Below are 22287 nucleotides of genomic sequence, written 5' to 3'. Positions count from 1 at the left end.
ACATTCATCACATCAAAAGTACTTGTATCATGAGTTTGATCATCAACATTATTATTTTCAAAACCAACTATTATATATTGTGGTCTTTCCATACTACTTTCCATACCTAGATCAAACAAGAAGTTAGTGGCATTGGGTACATTCTTATAAAATGTATTTCTTTCCTAATACCTAAAGTCTACATTATTCTTTTTACTTTATCCCTTTTGCACAATAATTCTATTATCATTACTAGGATCAACACTAGGTACGCACCATGATATATCTCTAATTTTTATAATAGCATCATTACCAACTGCACCAGGATTAGCATTAACTCTATTTAGAGCTCTACAGTTATTATTTCTTTTTAATATTAGTTTAAATCCTAAACCATATATAATCTTTTCTAAATCATTTACGAAACCAAATAGATCACTCATCTTAATCATCATATACAAATGACCTCGTTGTGCAGCAATATGGTCACCTTTAAGTTGACTATCTCTATTGCCTTGATTTTTAACAAAACCACTCTCATATTCATCAACAGTACTAGTTAATAACTTATACATCAATAGATTAGGATGACAATGATCTATATATTCAATAGTCCTACCACCACTAGGTTCAAGTTTAACTGAACTAAACAATTCCATCATACTATAGTTAACTAATCTGATATTAGCATCATTAGCAAATACACCGCCAGCATCATCTGATACAACAAACTCTATCTCTAGATAGGAATCACGCAAATTTAAGTGATTCTCTTCTCTATTGAGAATGATATCAATGTTAGTTTTGATTGTATTCATTGTTGCCAGGTTATTTGGTTTATATTTTATAATCTTACTTTTGTGTATATCATTATTATAACCATAAGTTGTATCCAAATTAAAATCCATTTTTATTAGATAAAAAATGACAGACAATTTAATTTTAAGGGAACTACAAAATTTACATGAAGCTTTAACTAAAACTAAAGAAGAGCATACACTTAACTTTAGAATGATAAAACCAACAGAAAAGTTTAACTTTAGTGAACCTATACTTAATACAACAAAATTAGGTTTAATTAGATTATCTGTTAAAAATTTAGTGTTAAATGTGAATAGAAGGAACAATCAATTCTTATATGAAGAAAATATTTTAGCTATTATACCAGGAGCATATGAATTAATCGAAATAGCAGAATTAATAAAAGAAGAAACTAATGGTAATATTATAATAGAATCTGATAAGAATACAATGAAAAGTTTAATGGAAGTAAAACAAGGTGCAATTAACTTTGACATAGAAAACTCAATGGCCCCATTACTAGGATTTAGAAAAACAGTTTACAAAGAAAGGTAAATATACATCTCAGAAAATTGTTGATATTATGGGTTTTAGTTTTATTAACATTCATTTTAATGTGATATCTGGTGTTAAAGATAATGGGAATAACACAGACATACTATATATTTTTACTCTAACAGAACCACCAGGCTATCTAATAAATATTATACCAACTAATATCTTATATCAAAATATAACTAAAGATAGAATAGAATATATAGAGTTTCATATTAAAGGTGAGCATGGAAGACCTATAGACTTTAATGATGATGTATTAAGTTTTACTTTACATCTAGTGTAACTAGTTGGGCGAAGCCCCATCAGTGAAGCTGCTTCGCAGATCTGGTGTAACCAGAAATAACCTCGTTGATCTGACATAGTCAGCTGACGAAAGGTCCATCTGTGTTAACACAGCAACTTCGTTGATCTGGTGTAGATATGAACTTAAACTTAAACTAAACTACAAAACTCTCCGATCCCAATTAATTCTTAGTTTACCATTAATATTTTTATTTTTAGTTATATCAATGACAATATAATTATAAGGCTCTTTCCATACCTTATTACATATATTAGCAAAATCATTATAACTAAGTTCAACATTGTTAAAGAAATCTTGATATATAGATATAAGGACTTTACCTCTTTGTTCAAATAAAATAAATAGATTACAATTCTCTCTAACTTTCTGCTTATCTATTGTGAATAAATTTTGATTGAGATACATCATATTACAGTTATTATGTCTACCTCTACAAATGTATTCGTTAATAACTGGTTCTTTGGCTCTAACATCATCGAATATCATTAGTTTCTTTAAGTCTTTGGGTAGTTTATCAGGAGATGGTAAATCTTTTATATCTTTAAAAAATTCTATAATTGCTTTTGGTTTTATTCTTTCTAATTCATTGTATTGATCACCAGTAGGTCCAATGATGTATAGCTTATCAAAAAATATACTAGCTAGAATTAGTTTTTTTAATAAGAATGTCTTACCACAATGACTAGGACCAGATATTATACATCTAAAATTATCTGGGAATAAGGCTTCAGTAATTATATCATCATCATTTTGCCATGATTGTAGATCTTCAATTATGTTTATAGAGATAGTGTTAGTAGGACTATTGTTATTAAGTTTACCATTTTGATGATATTTCATCCATGCTTCGCCATGGGGCTTGGCTTGCCATGTTCCACCATGTTTTTCATCAAATAGATCTGCCAAGCAGGTTCCCTGATAAATAAAATTATCTTTATCATCATTATCATTATCTTTATCATTATCATTATCATTAACAATATCATTATCATTATCATTATCATTAACATTATCAATAACATTATCTTTATCCTTAACATTATCATTATCATTAACATTATCATTAACATTAACATTATCTTTAACATTAACATTATCATTAACATTATCATTAGCATTATCCTTGTCATTATCATTATCAATGACGTTATCATTATCATTAACATTAACATTAACATTATCATTATCATTATCATTAACATTAACATTAATATTACAACCTAAACAAAAACACTCTTCATATATTCCCGGATATTTATATTGATTAACTAGAATATTCAAAGCACTTTTAATTCTAAATCCTCTATCAATAAGATAGATCATATATAAACAATAAGCCCCACAATAAGATTCATCATATTGTTGTATTCTCTCATTAGAGCCTAGATCAACATATTCTTCTAAAAATATTGCTGGGGTTTCTACACCAAAACTATCAAAGTAATACACAGGACCACCTTCTCTTCTTATAACTAAAACCCAATGTGTACCTTTAGTTGGATATAAATTTACAATAATGTTGAAGTTAGGTTCATTAATCAGGGAACCTGCTTCGCAGATATTATCTGGAGTCTCATCTCTCATTACTATTCCAATTGGTGTTAGACTTATATCTTTTCCTATATCTTTTACTCTAATATCAGTAATAGCATTATTATCAATATTAAATATATTATTGAATTCCTCAAAAGTTAGGATAAGCATTTTTATCTAATAAATTTTATATATAAAAACGGATAAAGGCGGTATACTTTTTTTCTTATTATTATAATTGGAAATTGTTATGTAATATATGATTCAATACCACGTAAATATACAAAACTAGAAGAAAGCTTTGGTGGATTTATACCTAGGAGTCTAGTTAGATTTGAATATGAAAAGTCACCATTACATACTATTGTTTATGGTGGAACTGGAACAGGTAAAACATATTTTATTAGACAATATTTAAAATTATACTCAGTCCAAAATCAAGATCTGAGAACGGACGAAGTCCGTGGCAAGCCAAGCAGTTTGGTAAACCACGAACAAAGTTCGTTCACTGATCAAAACCAAAACCAAGAATAAAAACCAAAAACAAAACCAAAACCAACACCAAGCTAAAAATATAGTTATAGTGTGTAAAGATGATAGAGACTGGATAGATCCTGAGTCTAATAAATTTTGTACTGGGTTTAATAAATGTGATATAAACATGATCACAAAAAATAATATGCATAATTCTAAAATTGTGTAATAGTACTTGATGATATGGGTGATAGGTTAAAGAAGGATATAGCTTATTATTTTACTGAAGGTAGACATATAATATTCAAATGATTGTAATGTGTCATAAACCAGCTCAATTAATTAATACAGCAAGAATAACTTGGGATACTACTTATTTAACAACTTATAATGAACCTGATCTATTTAAAAACTTTAATGAGATATATAAATGTGAACATGACTTTAGTAAAAATAATTAGTGAGTTAAATAGCAACCATTATAATCGTACAGATGGAATGTCAGATGAACTTCGTTATGGTATAATTAAATATTATAAGAAGAAAAATACTTTTATTAATATTAATAGTAATAGAACAATGATATATGATTCAAGAGTTGGTTCCAATGATTGAAAAGCTCTTAGTTTAAAAGATGAATTAGAAAGAGAAGATATAAATAAAATTATAGCATATATGAAACCACTCATGATAAATGCAACAGATAGAAATGTTATTAATCACGATAACTATATATTCTATTTTAATAAACTTCTTAGATTAAATAATATTAAAATACAGAATGATGTTTTAACTAAAGAAATGATTATGGGAAAGGGTATAAATAGTTTATCAACTATTGGTGGAATTATAGGCTCAGGTTTAATTATACTTAGTTATATTTATCCTGATATAATATCAAAAAATGGGGGGAGTGTAGCAATGGGAGCAAGCACAATGTTGAGTAGAGTAAATACATTGGTTAATGTTGGATATGGAGAAGAGTTGGATAATGATCTGCGAACGGACGAAGTCCGTGGCAAGCCAAGTAGCTTTGCTGATAGTGAAACATGGGCAAAGCCCAATCTGCGAAGCAGTTTCACTGATCTACGAAATGCAATACAAGAAGAATATATAAACGACGAGGATGGGACTTTAAATAGAAGGGGGGAAATTTTTAATCAGACTATATGGAGATAATGAAGAATTTAGAGAAGAGATTATAAATTTTGTTAGAGATAAAAAAGAATTAAACCTTGAATTGATTTTGGATAAGAGATGTAAAACTAATACACTCAATACGTTAGGAAATAAATATTCAGCAGAGTGTATCACATCTAAAGATAATACTAAAGATTTAATTGAAATGATGGCTAAATATTACCCCGCGAAATGATTAGGTAAATATTAAAGTTTACCCTATTATAAATGCTTTTAAAATGTTTAGAGTGTATTTATAAATATGGAAACATTGCTGTTTTAAAAAATCTTTATGAATCATGCTGTAAAGATAAAACTGATAAATGTATGAGTGATAATATAATACTAAGTGGTATTTGTGCTAATAATTTTTCTCCATGGGGCTGTTCTTTAAAAAATGAATCTAGTTCTAGCTCTAGTTCTAGTTCTAGTTCTAATTCTAGCTCTAGTTCTAGTTCTGGTTCTCGTTCTAGTTCTATCTATGACTCCTATCCCTAACCCTAACCCTAACCTTAACCCTTACCCTAACCTTAACCTTAACCTTAGCCCAGAAGTCTCAATTAGAAGTTGTAATAAATCTAATTATGTAAAACCACTAACTGATTTTGATGAGAGTAATTATACTTGTAGAAGTTGTACTTCAGCTAAAGTTAATTGTCCATATTGTATTTCTGTTGTGAGATATGATGGAATACGGGCTCATGTAAAGAAACAACATCCAGATGTAGAATTAACTAGTGGATTTAGTAGAAGCTTAATAGATAAAAGAGAAAGTCCTAGAGCTCTAAGTCCTTTAGTTATTGTCCAAACAGAGGAAAGTTGTTGGTGAACAAGACCGAAGGTCCTTCGTGTAAATATTATAATTTTGGTATCATTTCTTATTAATAATGGGTTAAATATAGAAAAAGTAAAAGAAAATATAAATTAATTGATGAGTATAGATAATTTGAAAAAAAAGTATAAGAAAACATCAAAAACAGTGAATCGCTTTCTGTTGTGAGATATGATGGAATACGGGCTCATGTAAAGAAACAACATCCAGATGTAGAATTAACTAGTGGATTTAGTAGAAGCTTAATAGATAAAAGACAGAGTCCTAGAGCTCTAAGTCCTTTAGTTATTGTCCAAACAGAGGAAAGTTGTTGGTGTAACAAGACCGAAGGTCCTTCGTGTAAATATTATAATTTCGTATCATTTCTTATTAATAATGGGTTAAATATAGAAAAAGTAAAAGAAAATATAAATTAAATGATGAGTATAGATAATTTGAAAAAAAAGTATAAAAAAACATCAAAAACAGTGAATCGCTCTTAAGAGTGATTCGCAAAAAAATAGCAAAATTGAAAAAATTTGTTAAAGAGTTAAGCTGGTTTTTTCGTTCAAGTTATCCACAAAGTTGTTACAACAATCCACAAAGTGGCTTTACAGATTTTTGCAAGTTGGTTTTACGTGCTTTTTACACGCTCTCACTAGTTTTATACTAGTATCTGGGATACGTTCACTGGAGTCAGTGAGAATAGAACCCGAACTATCCGTCTGATAATGGACAATTACCAGCTTAACTCTGTACTAGTGGATTGCACTAACGAGACAAGAAATGATAGATTTAAAATATAAAAGAAGTGAATGTAGAGTAGTGGATATATAAAGGGAATTAGAGTAATGTGTATATGGGTACCGTCTCGCTGGCTCTATGCTGCGGAGGTACCCATATACACATTACTAACTGAGTGCTGTTCAGAAAGTTGAATCGCAATTTTAATTAGGTTGAGGTGGGGGTTGGTTATGAATCAGACAATTAAAAAGCTTGGGGGTCGGGACTGATGTTCTTTTTTGTTACTCGGACAACCTTACTAGTCAAAGCCTGCCAATTATATTGTAATCAACGAGCGATAATTCTACCATTAGTGATTTAGAATGTGATCACTGGCAAGCTAACAATTTAATTTTTTCGAAGAATTGGAATGACTTTTTAAAAATAATTTTAAGGTACTGTTGTTAATTGCTCAGAAACAGCAAGTAGCTAGCTCGGAGAACCGCTAAGCTGTTCCGATCACTATCCACAGCTCAATCAACTTGCTGACTCGCCTTTGCGAAAAAACATTGACTATACAGTAATCTGTTTTTTTTTCATTATTTGTCACATCTGGCCCACAGCTTACGGATACATGCGGATACTGGAAAAATAGCAGAAAAATACTACAGAAAATTCTTTTTCAAAAAGCTAAAATTCTTGCTAATATTGTAACGAATATACAAAAAAGGCTTTCGGTTTGTGAAAGAATTTTGCAAAAAAATCTAATGTCTACGACAGAACAAGTTAGAAAGGAGCAACTTATCAAAAAACGAGCTGAGGTCTGACCATGGCTGATTGTCTGGATGCATCTGCCTAAAAGTAGGTCTAGACATTAATGCTTCAAAACTTTGGTCTGATGATGGCTTATTGTTGTGGGGATAGACTTGATTACACTAGATATTGTCTGGACGGGTGTGATGGCAAGAACCTCAGCATGTGCATTCCCCTAAAGGCTTTGAGTCCAATTTTTATATTTAGGGTTTTTGCGCCTAACTTCGAAAAACACGAAGGTCCTTGCGACCGAAAATTGTCAGATTTGGATAGAAGTTCTTTTAGATTAATCCAGGAGACGAAATCTGAAAAAAATCGGTTATCAAAAGTTAAAATTTTGAAGAAAACGTAAACAACATGAATCAATATAAATTGTCCCAATGAAAACAAAACACATTTTAAAAATTTTTATCTTATCAAATTAAGGTCGTTCCTGAAAAATTGTAAACCATTCTGAAAAAACTTAAAATTTTGCCGTTTACTCACAAAACCAAAAAAAAACTAAAAAAAAGCTGCAGTCAAAAAGTGGTGCGAACGGTGTTTCTAATCCTTTCTTATTTACGTATATATACATTATATATATATATATATATATATATATATATATATATATATACCTATATATATATATATATATATATATATATATATATATATATATAAATACATATTTATATATATATATATATATATAATATATATATATATATATATACAAAAATGAATAAAATATATATATATATATATATATATATATATAATATATTATATATATATATATATATATATAATATATATATATATAACACACACACACACACAACAAAACACACACACCAACACTATGTATGTATATACATATATATATATATAAGAAACTATTAGAACACCGTCCGTACCACTTTTTGACTGAAGTTTTATATTAGTTGTTTGGTTTTTTGAGTATACGTCAAAATTGAATACAATGTATTATGTTTTAATTTTTTCAGAAAGATTTTACAATTTTGCAGGAACAATCTTAATTTATTAAAAGAAAAATTTTAAAAATTGTTTTTTTTTCATTGGAAGAAATTTCTTTGATTGTTGTTGTTTACGTTTTCTATGAAATTTTAAATTTTGATAACCGATTTTTTTCAGTATTCAAAGCCTGGAATAATCTAAAAGAACTTCTTTCCGAATCTGGCATTTTTTGGTCGCAAGGATTTTCTCTGTTTTTTAATGTTTCATTGGTTTTGTCATTTCCATGCTCTTTGTTATTCCCAAAACAATGTTTCTCAAACTTTTCATGTTTTTATTGGAGAAATTGAAATCTTATTGGAATATTAATCAAACATTGAGATGTTCATACATCGAGCTCAATTTTTTAGGAGTAGCAAAAATTTGCCGATCATAAATGTAATAAAACTGTAATTGTTCGGACCCCTCTTGAGGGGGAAGGAACTGTATACTCAAATGGGTTTTTCGGCCGATCGATGTATTCATCGTAGAGACTTGAGACTGGTAGAAAGCTTGTCCAGCTTAGAATATGGAATTAAAAAGATATTTTAATTTTCGTTTTTTTACAGGAAGTTTTCGAGGTTTAAATTTTGAGAAAATAGAAGGAGTTCCGGTGAGATTTCGTTCACCTTCTCCGGAATTTTGACTAAAACTTCGCCAATTTCGCTAAAATTTGTTTTTTTTGAGAAAATTTTGTTAATTTTTATTTGAAAAGACAAAAAATCTTATTATAGACTATTTTTATCACTTTTTTGTCAAAAACTCTGGCTAAATATTTCAAAATTAAGACCTTTTCATTAAAAAAAACGAAAGAGGTTAATTTAGTCCAGTTTGATTAAATTTACAGGAAATACAGTCCCAAACACAACTAACAGAATTTTTTTAGATTCAAAATACGGTTTTTTATACTTCAAATTCCGTTGAGAGTTCTCTGTAATTGAAACATGGCCGTTTGTGCTAAATTTATTGGTTGATTATCAAAATTGCAGCATCTATTATTGAGTTTTTAATTAAAAAAGTACCAATATCTCGAACATTCAAACAATGAAGTGTTCCTAATGGTCAAACAACGTTAGCAGGGCTTGTTTTAAATCAATCTTGTACTGGCATAATCAAAAAAAAATTGGATTGTAATCAGTCGGTCATTTTTATTAAAAGAATCAATCTTTTCTACAATAATTAACTAACAAAACATTTCAAGACAAAGCTCACTAATGATAGATCCAATTGGATGCCCAAAAATTCCACATTGTTTTTTCTAGTTGATTACTTGAAAGCTTACGGTTGTTTTGACTTTTAAAAGTTTTTGACTTTTATATAAATAATGACTTATTGAACTTTGCCTCTATTTTTCTCTTTATTTGGTCAAATTGTAGCTTACTGTCAGCAATGAAAGAATGCTTCTTCTCTCATCAGAAATCAAATTCAATCCTTATTGCGGTTTTACAACTTAAGTTACGTTTTTCTGTCTTTGATTTAACTAGACTTCACATTTTAAAAAAAAATTTTTTATGTATTTGCCCATTTTTAACGTATTTTTGTTTTGTCACCTTATTTCGTTATTAACGATTCGTATATCACATTATTGGTGTTCAAAATAAAGCACAAGTGATAAAACTAAAATCCTTGAAGGTATAGATTATGATTTTAACAGCTTCGACATTACTTTCTCGAAGAATTTATTTGCATTTCTTAAATTTTGTCTTTAACTGTCCTCTTTACTTTGTTTTTTTAGTCACATAAAAATTCCAAAACAATGACCCGGTTCCATTGGCTTTTCATGGAAGATGATCCGATTTTCTGATATTAGTAGATAGCTGACGGCTTTCATGACTCTGAAAACAATTGTTTTATAAATTAAAAAGAGACACTTTGTAACTTCGCAATTTTGCTCCTTTTCTTGTCTAATCGTTATCTAGTCTCGTTAAGTACCAGCCAAATATGTTATTATTGTTGTCAGAAAAAGGTTTCAAGAGGGATTGGTTTCTCAAAATCTAATGTTTTTAAAGCTTTCGTTGGATTTACTGGCTTCGACAGCGAAAAAAGTAAATTAATTATTGATTTTTGTCATGTTTGACGTTCTTTTTGTAGACGTAAGACATTTTCTGGACCATTTCGATTTTTAGGGGCTTACTTTGGGAGAATAAATGAACCTATTTAATTGTTTCATTCTATAATTTATGGCGTTTATGTTTTTGGAAATATTTTATTCGAAAAAAAATTAAAGTGTTACTTAATTTTGCATTTCTTTTTCATTTTTTCTTCTTGTTACCCAGCTTCATTAATGAGAGGTTACGTAATACTTTATCGGTGGTTGCAGTAAGTAGAACCGAACATATTTTGATTGCCATAGTATGGCTTTACGGTTTCGAAAGCGTTTTCTGTCAAGTTTCAATTGATTTTCTGTTGGTTGTCTACTGGTTGTTCTTTTTTTGTAATCGCAGAAAAAATTGAATACCGGCAGTTCTTAATTTCCTCTATAGAAAAATTGGTAATAGTACACCTATGGGATATATTAGTTGATTTCTAATGGTTTTCATTACTTTGAAATTAATTGTTTAAGAAAATAAGCGAAATTTACAACTTTACTGTCTTTGTTCTTTATTGTCTAATTGTCACCCAGCCTTTTCTGCTGAATTAAGGTTTTTTTGTTTAATACCAATTTTAACTGACGCTTTTTTGACTTTGTTATTAAATTTTGTTTTTTAAAATGGACATGAAGTTTTTGATGTAAACAATTTTTGTTCTTGTTTCATTTTGCTGTTCGTCTTGACTCGCTTTCTTAATTTTTGCACATCTCATCAACCTAATACACCATTATTCACTCCACCACTGAGTTACAGCTATTTTTAAAAAAATACTTGAATTTTCTTGGTTTTTCTATGTTCCTCATTTGGTAGACAATCATGCCAAAATTGTGGATGAGCGGGGTCGGAACCTTATGTGCAATTGAACATTACCGAGTCGCCTTGTTTATTTTTTTTAGAGCTGCAAACGCTTTTTCTATTTTCTGTTCGGAGGTTTTGAAAGTTTTGAATCATCTCATAAAACTCTCTTGGATGAAATCGCTCTTATTGAACGTATTTACAATAATTTTTGGTGATTATACGTTCTAGCAGCACTATTTAAAACGTATGGTGGGAGGAGCAGCTATCGTTTTTTGTTCTTCTTCAGTCTAATGTACCCCATTGGTTGGTGGTTGGTGACTCAGGACTGATCTCAGTTTTCAAGACTGATGACTTGCTCAGACGTGTCAACTCTTGATTAGGACTCAGCTGGTCTTAGATTAGTATTGCCAAGCATTTGAGACTCTGATATAAATCGTAACTTGACCATAAAAAATCTTGATCTATGCACAAGAGGAAGGAATTTTTGTTTGTATTGGTAATTTATCTATCGTTTTCCGAAGACATGATAATCTTGGTTGATTTTTGTATATTAGTGGGCTGTTGTTAAAATGATTAAAATACCTTCAAATTTAAAAACAATTTACCATTAAACTGATTTTTGTTAGGAAACTTTAATAGTTGTAACTGTTTAATTTTAATAAACACATTCTAAAATTTTCAATTTTTGCTTTATTAACCAAACCATAATTGAAATTTGAGGGGGCTGAGTTGGAGATCTCTTCCGTTTTGTAAAGAATTATCCTAGTGAAGACCTGGGAATTATGAGACGACCTAATAATTCCAAGTGGGGAGACAAAAACTGAATAAAATTACCCGATAGAGGAACCTAGTTGAAGTTGAGGCCCATTCTTTTCCTTAGTCCAGCCAAACTCTTTTTGTAAAATATTTTGGTTGAGCACTATCTCTTCATGGTTCCAGCTGAATTCTTTTATTTACTCCTGAGTCCATCCAATTTTTTTTCATAAACCTGGTGTCATCTTTCGTTCATTGTCCACTCAATTTCCAAAACAACTGAAATTGATCCAGTCGAATTCCATGACACGTTTTATTGTCTAGCCAAATAAGGAAGAGGACGGTTGTTTTAGTTCCGGCCAATGTTGAAGACATCATGCAAAGTCCAGACAATTTCTTTTATACTAAAAGACTGTTGAGAACAGTATTTTTATCCCATGAATTTGTCGAGGACGGTCTTTCAATAATTTCATATTCAGAATAGGGTAAGGAATTCTTCACCTCATGTTTTCTAAGTCTCAGTTTTTTATCTTTGTTTCAAAACTGCGACCACTTGGCACATAGAAAGAATGACGAAGACTGAAGACACGATTCAGGACGTGCTGCTTTTCAACAATGGCATAATCAGAGGTCTGATACAGTTTTGGTCCATTGTATGCTAGTTCACTGAAACAGCACTGGAGCCCAATGCCAAGTCAATTTCAGTTCTGTGCAAGCCTAATTGAAAGTTGAATTATCAGTACTAATTCAGACTGTGATCTTTGCGCGTCGTTGCAGCAAGTCTACATCTAATCCTAGTCGAGACGTGGAATTATTAAAAGACCGTCCTCGCCAGATTTAAGGTATGAAAAGACTGTCCTCGAGAGATATTGGGTATGAAAAGAATTTGAAAAGAATCTGGACCCAATGTGATGTCCTAGAATTTGGCTGGAACTAAAACAACAGTCCTAGAATTTGGCTGGAACTAAAACAACAGTTCTAGAATTTGGCTGGAACTAAAACATACGTCCTGAAATTTGGCTGGACAATAAAGGTATTCTGGAATTTGGCTGGACAATAAAGGTGATGTAACTAACGGCTGCTCTCCTATCAAGGTCAAGGAATACTTTACACCGCCCAGTTCGTTTCAGCGGTCTCAAATCTGTCCGGATATTGTGTTTTTGCCGTTAACTTTTGTGAACTGTATTATCCGCTATACTGTAGAATACCGTTGCATTACTTGTTGCTCTATCACTCTTGATAACTAATTGCTCAGCTTTGCTGAATAACAAAGTTGTTTCTCTCAGAATAGCAAAATAATTCAAAATGAATAATAACTCAGATAATTTATAAACCAAATATGGGAATTCCCGTTCCTACAAATTGTAGCCCTATAACTTGGCTATAACTATGCAAAGTTTCAACCTGCTGCAGTTAGCAGTTGTAAAACGGGCTGTCTTATCAGTTGCAAATCTGATAATAATAAAATTTTTAGAATTCAAAGTTAGCAAGTCTCTCTCTATTGGTTTCAATAACACCAATGTTGAACTAGAGTAGGCTTCGTTAAAACCAGTAAAAGAAACTGACTTTATGCTTTGCACAAAGTTTCTCTTACTTGGGAATTTCGTTCCTCAGAAAGAAAGTTTTGAGAATATCAAAGTTAATTCTGTTTTCAAAGGTCTAAGTAAAGTTAAAACTGTACAATCACTAATATGATCCACAGAAACCAGACACGATAACAAATTTTTTACAGCTCAAGAAAGTATGCTTCAATACGCACTGTATGTCAGTTTAATATTACCAAAATTGCAAATTTCAACTGATTTTTGGTAGTTTTTCAAGCTCCTTTTATGGTGCTAGTCACGTGGATTTACATGTCAAATTCAGCTGTTGATTGGTTGTCGATAACAATGTCAACAAAATGTGAACACTTTTCCATAAGGTCACTTTTTCAGTGTAAATTTGATGTCATGGGAAATTTGTTAACCATGTCGAAGTTTTGTCGAATATTCTGTTTCAATAACAGGTTGATTCGCAATCCAATCGCAAAGAATCTGATGCACTACTGTTAAGTCGTAGTATTGTTTTGCTGGTGGTTGAGGTAGTTCGAGTTTGAGTTTCACTTCATAAATGACGATTGTATACTAATAATAGTTGCTAAAAATAAATGTTGAACAAAGTGAACATATCTGTATGGTTCCGACAGAATGTAGAACTAAATTTTGCTTGTCATGCTTTTCTAAGCTGAACTGCTCGAAATGGCCTCGGAGCGCAATTCAATTTAATTTCTGACTTGTTAAGCTCAGCCGCAAAATCGCCGGCCCTGTTTTCCATCGCGAAAACATCTTTTCCTGGTAGTACTGGGGCGAGCTTCACTACTGGTCTCTTGTACACTCCGTCGTTCGTTCGAACTATCGCTGATCGAATCACACCGTCAGACCCATCGATGGTCTCCGTAACTCAAGATAAGTTGTAATATCCATGCTTATTGCTATCTTTGATCAACCAAACGAGATCGCCTTCTTTAAGGGTTTCGTTCGCCGTAGATCGCCATTTTGGCCGATTATTCAGAGCTGGCAGATATTCTTTACAAAATCTGTCCCATATAAGATTTGCATGTGCTTGAGTTTGTCGGAAGAGCTTTCGATGATCCACAAATTCCTCTGCGCATGGTAGATAGGATAGGCAAACGTTCCTGTTGCCAAGCAAGAAGTAGTTGGTTGTCATTGCTTCTAAGTCATTAACATCAGAACTGGCTGGAGTCAACGGTCTTGCGTTCAAAGTCTGCTCAACAATACACATCGTTGTTGAAAGAACGTCCTCGGTGACTGATCTGTTCCCCAACACTGCATACATTGCTTTCTTTCAACTTCTCACCAACCGCTCCCATACTCCTCCGAAGTGAGGTGCTGCGGGTGGGTTGAATTTGCATCTGATTCCTCGTTGAACTAGATGTTCTTCGATCCCTTCTTTGTTCCATGCCGCAACGTACTCTGCAAACTCGCTCTCAGCTCCAACAAAGTTTGTCCCGTTGTCACTGATGTTTGTAATTGGTTTGCCTCTTCGAGCAGTAAATCTCATTATTGCATTGAGACAACTATCTGTGTCTAACTTGGTTACCACTTCTATATGCACCGCTCTCATAGTTAGACATGTAAAGAGACAACACCGTCGCTTTTCGTTTCTTCGCCCAATTTTCACAATGAAAGGGCCAAAGTAGTCAACTCCAACATTTGTAAAGGCTGTTGAAGCATCTAACCGCTCTTCGGGTAGATCTGCCATTACTGGTGCTATCGTTTCTGCTCTGCCCTTTCTACAGGTAACGAACTTGTTCTTGATTGATCTTAGAGCGTTCCGTATGCCAAAGATCCAAATCTTCTGCTGAACAATGTTTCTTACATGCTCAGTGCCCTCGTGTTGATTGTCTTTGTGCTCGTTTCGCAAGAAAAATTCAACCGTATGATGTTTCCAATGTAGAAAAATAATTGGATGTTTTGCATTAAAGTACTTTTGCCTATTCTGCCGTTGGCTCGAATAAGCCCTTCTTCACCTACGAAAGGGGAGAATTGTAGGATTTTGCTGCTTTTTCGAATTTCCTTTTCAGCTTTGAGAGATTTCATCTCTTCACCAAAATGTTCTTGCTGTAGTAACTTGAAGATTGTTGCTTTTGCTTTTTCTCTTTCTTCAATGCTGACTACGGGTGTTGCTAGTTTGTGTTTGTTCAGTGCTCGCTGTATGTATATCACTGTATGTACTAGTCTGTTAAAATTACTGAATCGTTCCCACTGAATAACAGCTTTCTTTTCTTCAGCCTGTATCATGAAGACTGATGAGGGTATATTCTCTTAATCTGATGCAAAGATTAGGTTCACTTGCTCTGGCCATTCACTTTCTGGTCGCTTCAACCGGGCTGGCCCAGTGAGCCACTCACTTCTCATGAGTTCTTCAATTTTGATTGCTCTGGTGCCAAAGTCCGCTGGGTTGTTGATACCGCTCACATGTTTCCACTGTGAAATATCAGTTTTATCTAGTATCTCAGCCACTCGATTGGCCACAAACACTTGTTGCTTGCGATGGGAACTGTGTATCCACTGCAATACTGTAGTTGAGTCCGACCAAAAACTGCAACTATTGATCTTCATTTCATGTTCCTTGACTATCAGTTCTTTCAACCTCACTGCCATGACTGACGCTTGCAATTCCAATCGCGGTATTGAAAGATGCCTCATCGGTGCCACTCTGCATTTCCCAATGACAAATGCTAAGTCAGCTTAGCATTCTTTGGTTGTGAACGTAGATAGGTCACTGCACACATCGTGTCCTCAGATGGGTCAGCAAACACATGAAGTTCAGTTTTATGCCTCTCTTTGTTGAAGTACCTTCTATCGATGCTTGTTTCAGCCACCATTGGAAGTTGTTCATTCCATCCCAGAAATTCTTCTTCTTCACTAGGCTTCACCTCTGGGTTATAGGGGTTTCCACTTCCTTGTTGGTACCTCTACACACTTGAAGGCTATCATCAGTAACGATCCATTGTAGTCCTAGCACTGAGGATCCCTCCGTACTGGGTTCCACTTCGACTTGCTTCGTGTTGCTGATTGACCGGAAGTCTTCTGGGATTGCTTTGGTAACTGCATCGTTGTTGCTTATCAACTTCTTCAATTCTATTCCATGTTGTGAGAGAAGAGGGTGTAGTTGACTGAAGATTTCAATTGCTTCTTCCGCGGTTTCTACTGATTTGATGAAATCGTCCATGTAGAAGTTGTTTTGTATTGCCTTTATTGCTATTGGATACTCTTCTTCGTTGTCCAGTCCCACTCGCTTGAAAGCATAGTTTGCGCAAGTTGGAGAACTTTTGGCTCCAAATACGTGACGCTAATATTCGTATATCCAAACAGGTTCGTTAGTTCTTGGACGCCATAAGAACCTCAAGCAACTTCTATCCTGTTCGGGAACTTGTACTTGTAGAAACATCGATTCAGCTGTTAGGGCTATTGTTCCTTCACGGAATCTGAAAATTGTTCCAATCAAACCATGTAGCAGATCAGGTCCTGCTATTAGCTTATCATTTAGGCATATGTCTTTGTACTTTGATGCGGCATTGCAGACACGTCTTACTTTGCCAGGCTTGTTCTGGTTTAGCACTGGATGGTGTGGCAAACACCATTCCTTCCCGAAGGTGCCTTTCATTTCGGACTCGTCCAACATCTTTACGAATCTTTTTTCTACATCTGTATCTATTGACTGTTGATACAAACTGTTCATTTTTGGGTCCCTTTGGAATCTTCGCTCCAGTGAGTAAAGCTGACCCAAGGCTGAGCTGTAGTTGTTTGGTAGGTTTGGCTCTGGTTCACTCCACACAATTCCCACTTCGTACCGCTCGCCTGTGAACTTTGTCGTACTATCTAGCTTCTTCTGTACCTGCAGTTCCTTCTTTGACTGACTGACGACGTTGATTTTGGAAGCATAGGTTTCTACGTCCCACCAGGTTTGGATATTCTCAGCCACTTTCACATCTTCAGTGAAGGCAAATTGACAAACATTTTGTCTTCTTTTGCCCGTCATGGGTCCTCTGACCACCCATCCTAGCTCTGTTAAAACGGTGAAATGTTCACTTCGTGTTCCTATCTTATAGTCCAATGAGCGTTGTAGCTCATAAGCATCTTGACCAAGGATGATGCCAACTTCCATCAAGTTGAAGCTTTTGTTGGTTAGAACACTCAAGTGATTGAAGCTTTGCTGTAGTTGTAGTTTGTGTTTCCCAAGAAGATTAACGGGTGTGGAAACGCTTCGATTGAATGCACCTTTGAATGTAGTCCTTTTCTTTTTAGAGGAACCCTTTCTGTCTTCAGACCCTTTTTTCCGTGTATGCCAGCTATGTTGAGCGTCACATCGGTGCCTTGGGCTCGTAACTTCTCTTGCACACTTTGATCGATGAATGAAACCGTTGATCCACTGTCGAGAAAAGCATATGTGTTCAGCCTGTTGCCACCGCTCTGTATTGTGACAGGAACTATCTGAAGAAAGCTATTAACTTCGCTACTCTGGTTGATTGTTGCTGCGCTTACGTTGATTGCATGATTGCCCACGTCCATCTGGTTTACTGAGTGTAGCAATCGGTTGTGTTCTTGATGCATCCATTGATGCCGCACGCATTGACTTTACAATCTTTGATTGCATGTCCTTTCCCTAGACATCCGTAACATAAGCGTTGCTTCCTCACTGCTGCGTACCGATCATTCACACTCATGTTTCTGAATATTGGACAGCTCCATATTTTATGAGCGCCATCAGCTAGCGGACAGTGATCACTTTGCGTTTGCTTCGTTTCTTTCACGTTCGAACTTGCACTGAAGTTCGATGTTTTCGAGAACCGTTTGTCTCTATTTGTTCTTCATCGGTCTTCTTCTCTTCGCTCTCCCTTGAAAGCTGAAAACCCTTCGTGCACGAATGCTATCTTAGATAGCCACTTTTCAAACATAATCAGATCAGGCCAATCTTCATCTGTATCATCAACATAGAACCACCACTTCTCTTTGAGAACTTGGGGTAGTTTATCTACTGCCAAATACAGTGTAGAGCTTGATTGCAGATCACCAATCTGCTTGTGATCTTTGAGCATTTCCACAAAGTTCGAAACAACAACTGAGAAACTGATCAGACCTGTTGAGTTGTGAGGTTTCACCTGACTTGCTTTGCGAAGACTCTCCAGTTGTGCATCAATGATCACATGAGGTCTTCCAAATTTCCTCTCCAGAGTACTCCATGCAGCACCATAGAACTGTCCACAATAGCCCATTCCTGAGATTGCTGACCTTGACCTGCCTGTCAGTACAGTCTTCAGATGACTCATCTTCTCTGAGTCTGGTATTGGTCGTTGATCCACTGTAGCAATGAACAAACTAGACCACTCCGGCCGTTCGAGAGGGTTTCCGTCGAAGTTGTTCAACTTCAGCTTTGGTAGGTTACTGCTACCTGGGTATGCAGTGTTGTATCGTAGTAGACCACGTCTAGGGGAAACGTCTCGGTCTTTAACACTTGAGGATCGGTCCCCTGAACTGCGATATCGTGAGAAGTGATTATGCCTGTCCACTTCAGTGGTTACTTCGAAGCGAGCTGTTGATCGTTCTGGTGTTAGAAGGTTGTCGATCCTGCTGGCCCAGTCTGAGACATCTCTCCTTTGGCGTCCAATCTTTGGGGTCCAGGCGATTTGTCTCGAGCACCAGTTGATTGAGAACGAGCACCATCGTTCTCTAATGCTGTTCTCTTCACTTTGCGCTCTAGCTCGCGCTCTTCCTCCAGTAGTTGGTGCTTGGTTTCTAGTTCCTTCATTTGCATTTCCAGCTCTAGCCTCCTCCTCTTGAACCGTGCTTGTTCCAGTCGCATCTTGGTTACGAACTCGATATCGAATTTCTTCATCTTTTCCGCTCGCTTTTGCCTTGCTGAAGATGTTTCCGAAATATTCTCCGTCTCTTGGCCGCTTGCTGTTGCTCCATTTTGCACTGTTTGAGCAACTAGGCTGTCCGTTGGGTAGTTGTTATTGCTCTAGCTGTCGTTCACTGCTTCACTTGTATTCCTTTGCTCTGCATTCATTGCTTTTTGCGTGCCTTTGCTTATATATGCAAGCCAATGATAGTCTAAACTTGCTTTGCACTTCCTTGCTTCTTTCAGATGTTCATCAACAAAATTAGCTTAATAGGGCACAAGCTTCTTTCATCGCTGAAGTTGCTTGGGTATTTCTTCCTCTAGAAGGTGAACAGTCTGTTGGTAGAGGACCTTTAGTTTGTTGGGTCGATCTGAATCTTCAATTATTTTGTAGCCAATCCCTGTTTTAGTGTTGACTTCTTCCAATAAAGCTTGGAACTTCTTGTCGTACCTTTGAGCTGTTGATTGAAGCTCCTCTTTGCTGATTGTGCTTGGATTGCCTGGTGGCCTTTTGCTTTGCTTGTTCCGTTTAAACGAGGTTTACTCTTCAACGTGTTTTGTGAATTGCACCTTTCGCTCTGTCTCACTGGCGTTGCGCTGTTGATTCGTTTGATTTTCTTTGGGGGGTGCCTTCGGTACTCTCTTCATCAGATTGGACAGCAGTTTGCCTACCACTGTCCGGGTCGGCGGACTAATTGTAACGGCTGCTCTCCTATCAAAGTCAAGGAAAACTTTACACCGCCCAGTTCGTTTCAGCGGTTTCAAATCTGTCCGGATATTGTGTTTTTGCCGTTAACTTTTGTGAGCTGTATTATCCGCTATACTCTAGAATACCGTTGCATTACTTGTTGCTCTATCACTCTTGATAACTAATTGCTCAGCTTTGCTGAATAACAAAGTTGTTTCTCTCAGAATAGCAAAATAATTCATATTGAAACAATCAAATTTTGTTGAGTTTTTGATAATAACTCAACTTATAAACCAAATATAGGAATTCCCGCTACTCCAAAATGTTGCCCTATAACCTGGCTACACTTATGCAAAGTTTCAACCTGCTGCAGTAAGCAGTTTTAAAACGGGCTGTCTTACCAGTTGCAAATCTGATAATAATAAATTTTTTTAGAATTCAAAGTTAGCAAGTCTCTCTATTGGTTTCAAAAACACCAATGTTGAACTAGAGTAGTTTTTGTTAAAACCAGTAAGAGAAACTAACTTTATGCATTGCACAAAGTTTCTCCTACTTAGGAACTTCGTTCCTCAGAAAGAAAGTTTTGAGAATATCAAAGTTAATTCTGTTTTCAAAGGTCTAAGTAAAGTTAAAACTGTACAATCACTAATATGATCCACAGAAACCAGACACGATAACAAATTTTTTACAGCTCAAGAAAGTGTGCTTCAATACGCACTGTATGTCAGTTTAATATTACCAAAATTGCAAATTTCAACTGATTTTTGGTAGTTTTTCAAGCTCCTTTTATGCTGCTAGTCACGTGGATTTACATGTCAAATTCAACTGTTGATTGGTTGTCGATAACAATGTCAACAAAATGTGAACACTTTTCCATAAGGTCACTTTTTCAGTGTAAATTTGATGTCATGGGAAATTTGTTAACCATGTCGAAGTTTTGTCGGATATTCTGTGTCAATAACAGGTTGATTCGCAATCCAATCGCAAAGAATCTGATGCACTACTGTTAAGTCGTAGTATTGTTTTGCTGGTGGTTGAGGTAGTTCGAGTTTGAGTTTCACTTCATAAATGACGATTGTATACTAATAATAGTTGCTAAATATAAATGTTGAACAAAGTGAACATATCTGTATGGCTCCGACAGAATGTAGAACTAAATTTCGCTTGTCATGCTATTCTAAGCTGAACTGCTTGAAATGACCTTGGAGCGCTTTTCAATTTGATTTCTGAGTTGTTAAGCTCAGCCGCAATAGGTGATCTGGATTTTGGCTGGACAATAAAACATGTCCTGGAATTACGCTCGCGATGAATTGTTTTAAAATTCCTTCAAGGTTAAGTACATGTAGCGCAATTCGTTAAGCGTTGGGTAAGATTGGAGAAGGTCACGAGATCGAACCCAGATATTGTCGGAACTTTTTAGTTTGCCTCATTTTTGCATATTAAAAGAATTTGGCAGGACTTATTGAAAAAATTATACTCGGATTTACATATAGGGCCTCGACCGTGTAATTTAATTCAATATTTACCCCTCTACCTGGAGTTAATAGGTCTTTTCATAAATTCCAGGTCTCGACGAGGGAAGTCTGGCCACGAATTGGCAATATGAAAACGTCAACAAAAGGATGGGAATGTGATTGATACTTGATGTTGAGTTGGAATATTTATTTGTTCACAGGGGAAAGATAAATATCCACCAAGACTATCGGACTGAGACAACTTAAAAATAAGTGCGAAAAAATCAACAAGGAAACCCTCAAAATGGTCTGTCTAAAATTTGCGGGTGAAGATGGAGAGACGATAATTAATATTTTCCTTGGCGCTCTCGTGCCCGATGTTTTCTGCCCACTTTTCAGCTTATGTGATTTTGTACCATCGCCGGATTATGATGACGAAGAGGAGGAGGAAAGAGATTTCCTGCAGCAAAGAATTCTTGCATAATGTCACTTGGCAGAGTCATGTAATGTCACTTGGCATAGTTATGTAATGTCAATTGGCAGCTATGTAATGTCACCTGTCAGTTACGCAATAAACTGTGAAAAGAAAAGAGATTGCTTCCTTACAATTCAGGTTGATCGTTTTCTCTCATAACTTTTTTATGAGTCAAGGTGACGGCTTCAATAATGTATGCGTGGGATCATTCTGAAAATCATATTTTTTGAAAACAGTTTTATTTGTTAGCGGAAGTAAGTAATTGTATAAATAGTTGAAATAAATGAACTTAAAGCATTAGAGAAAATCTGTCGAAAACTTATTACCCAGTGACAATTGCCATACATGAGTTACATATTTTGATCTCTGAATTTAGTTCGTCTCTGTTTCATCCCTTCTCCTAGTGCTCTAACAGCACGTGCCATATTACATAGTAGATTATGTTAAAAAATGA

The 22287-nt window shown here is 34.6% G+C and overlaps 1 long non-coding RNA gene across 1 annotated transcript in view; it reads left to right on the top strand.

Moving 5' to 3' along the window:
* Nucleotides 1–22069, top strand: part of LOC142340171 (uncharacterized) — a 38088-nt gene extending 16019 nt beyond the window's left edge. Inside the window, exon 2 of the long non-coding RNA XR_012759057.1 lies at nucleotides 21603–22069. This is a non-coding gene — a long non-coding RNA (uncharacterized LOC142340171). The remainder of the gene's footprint in view (nucleotides 1–21602) is intronic.
* The last annotated feature ends 218 nt before the right edge of the window (nucleotides 22070–22287 follow it).

This window comes from Convolutriloba macropyga, chromosome 5 (assembly GCF_964194025.1).
Source record: "Convolutriloba macropyga chromosome 5, txConMacr16.3, whole genome shotgun sequence".
In the NCBI taxonomy this organism is placed as follows: Eukaryota; Metazoa; Xenacoelomorpha; order Acoela; family Convolutidae; genus Convolutriloba; species Convolutriloba macropyga.
The sequence above is the reverse complement of the archived record's forward strand: the minus strand, read 5'-3'. Positions and strand labels throughout refer to the sequence as shown.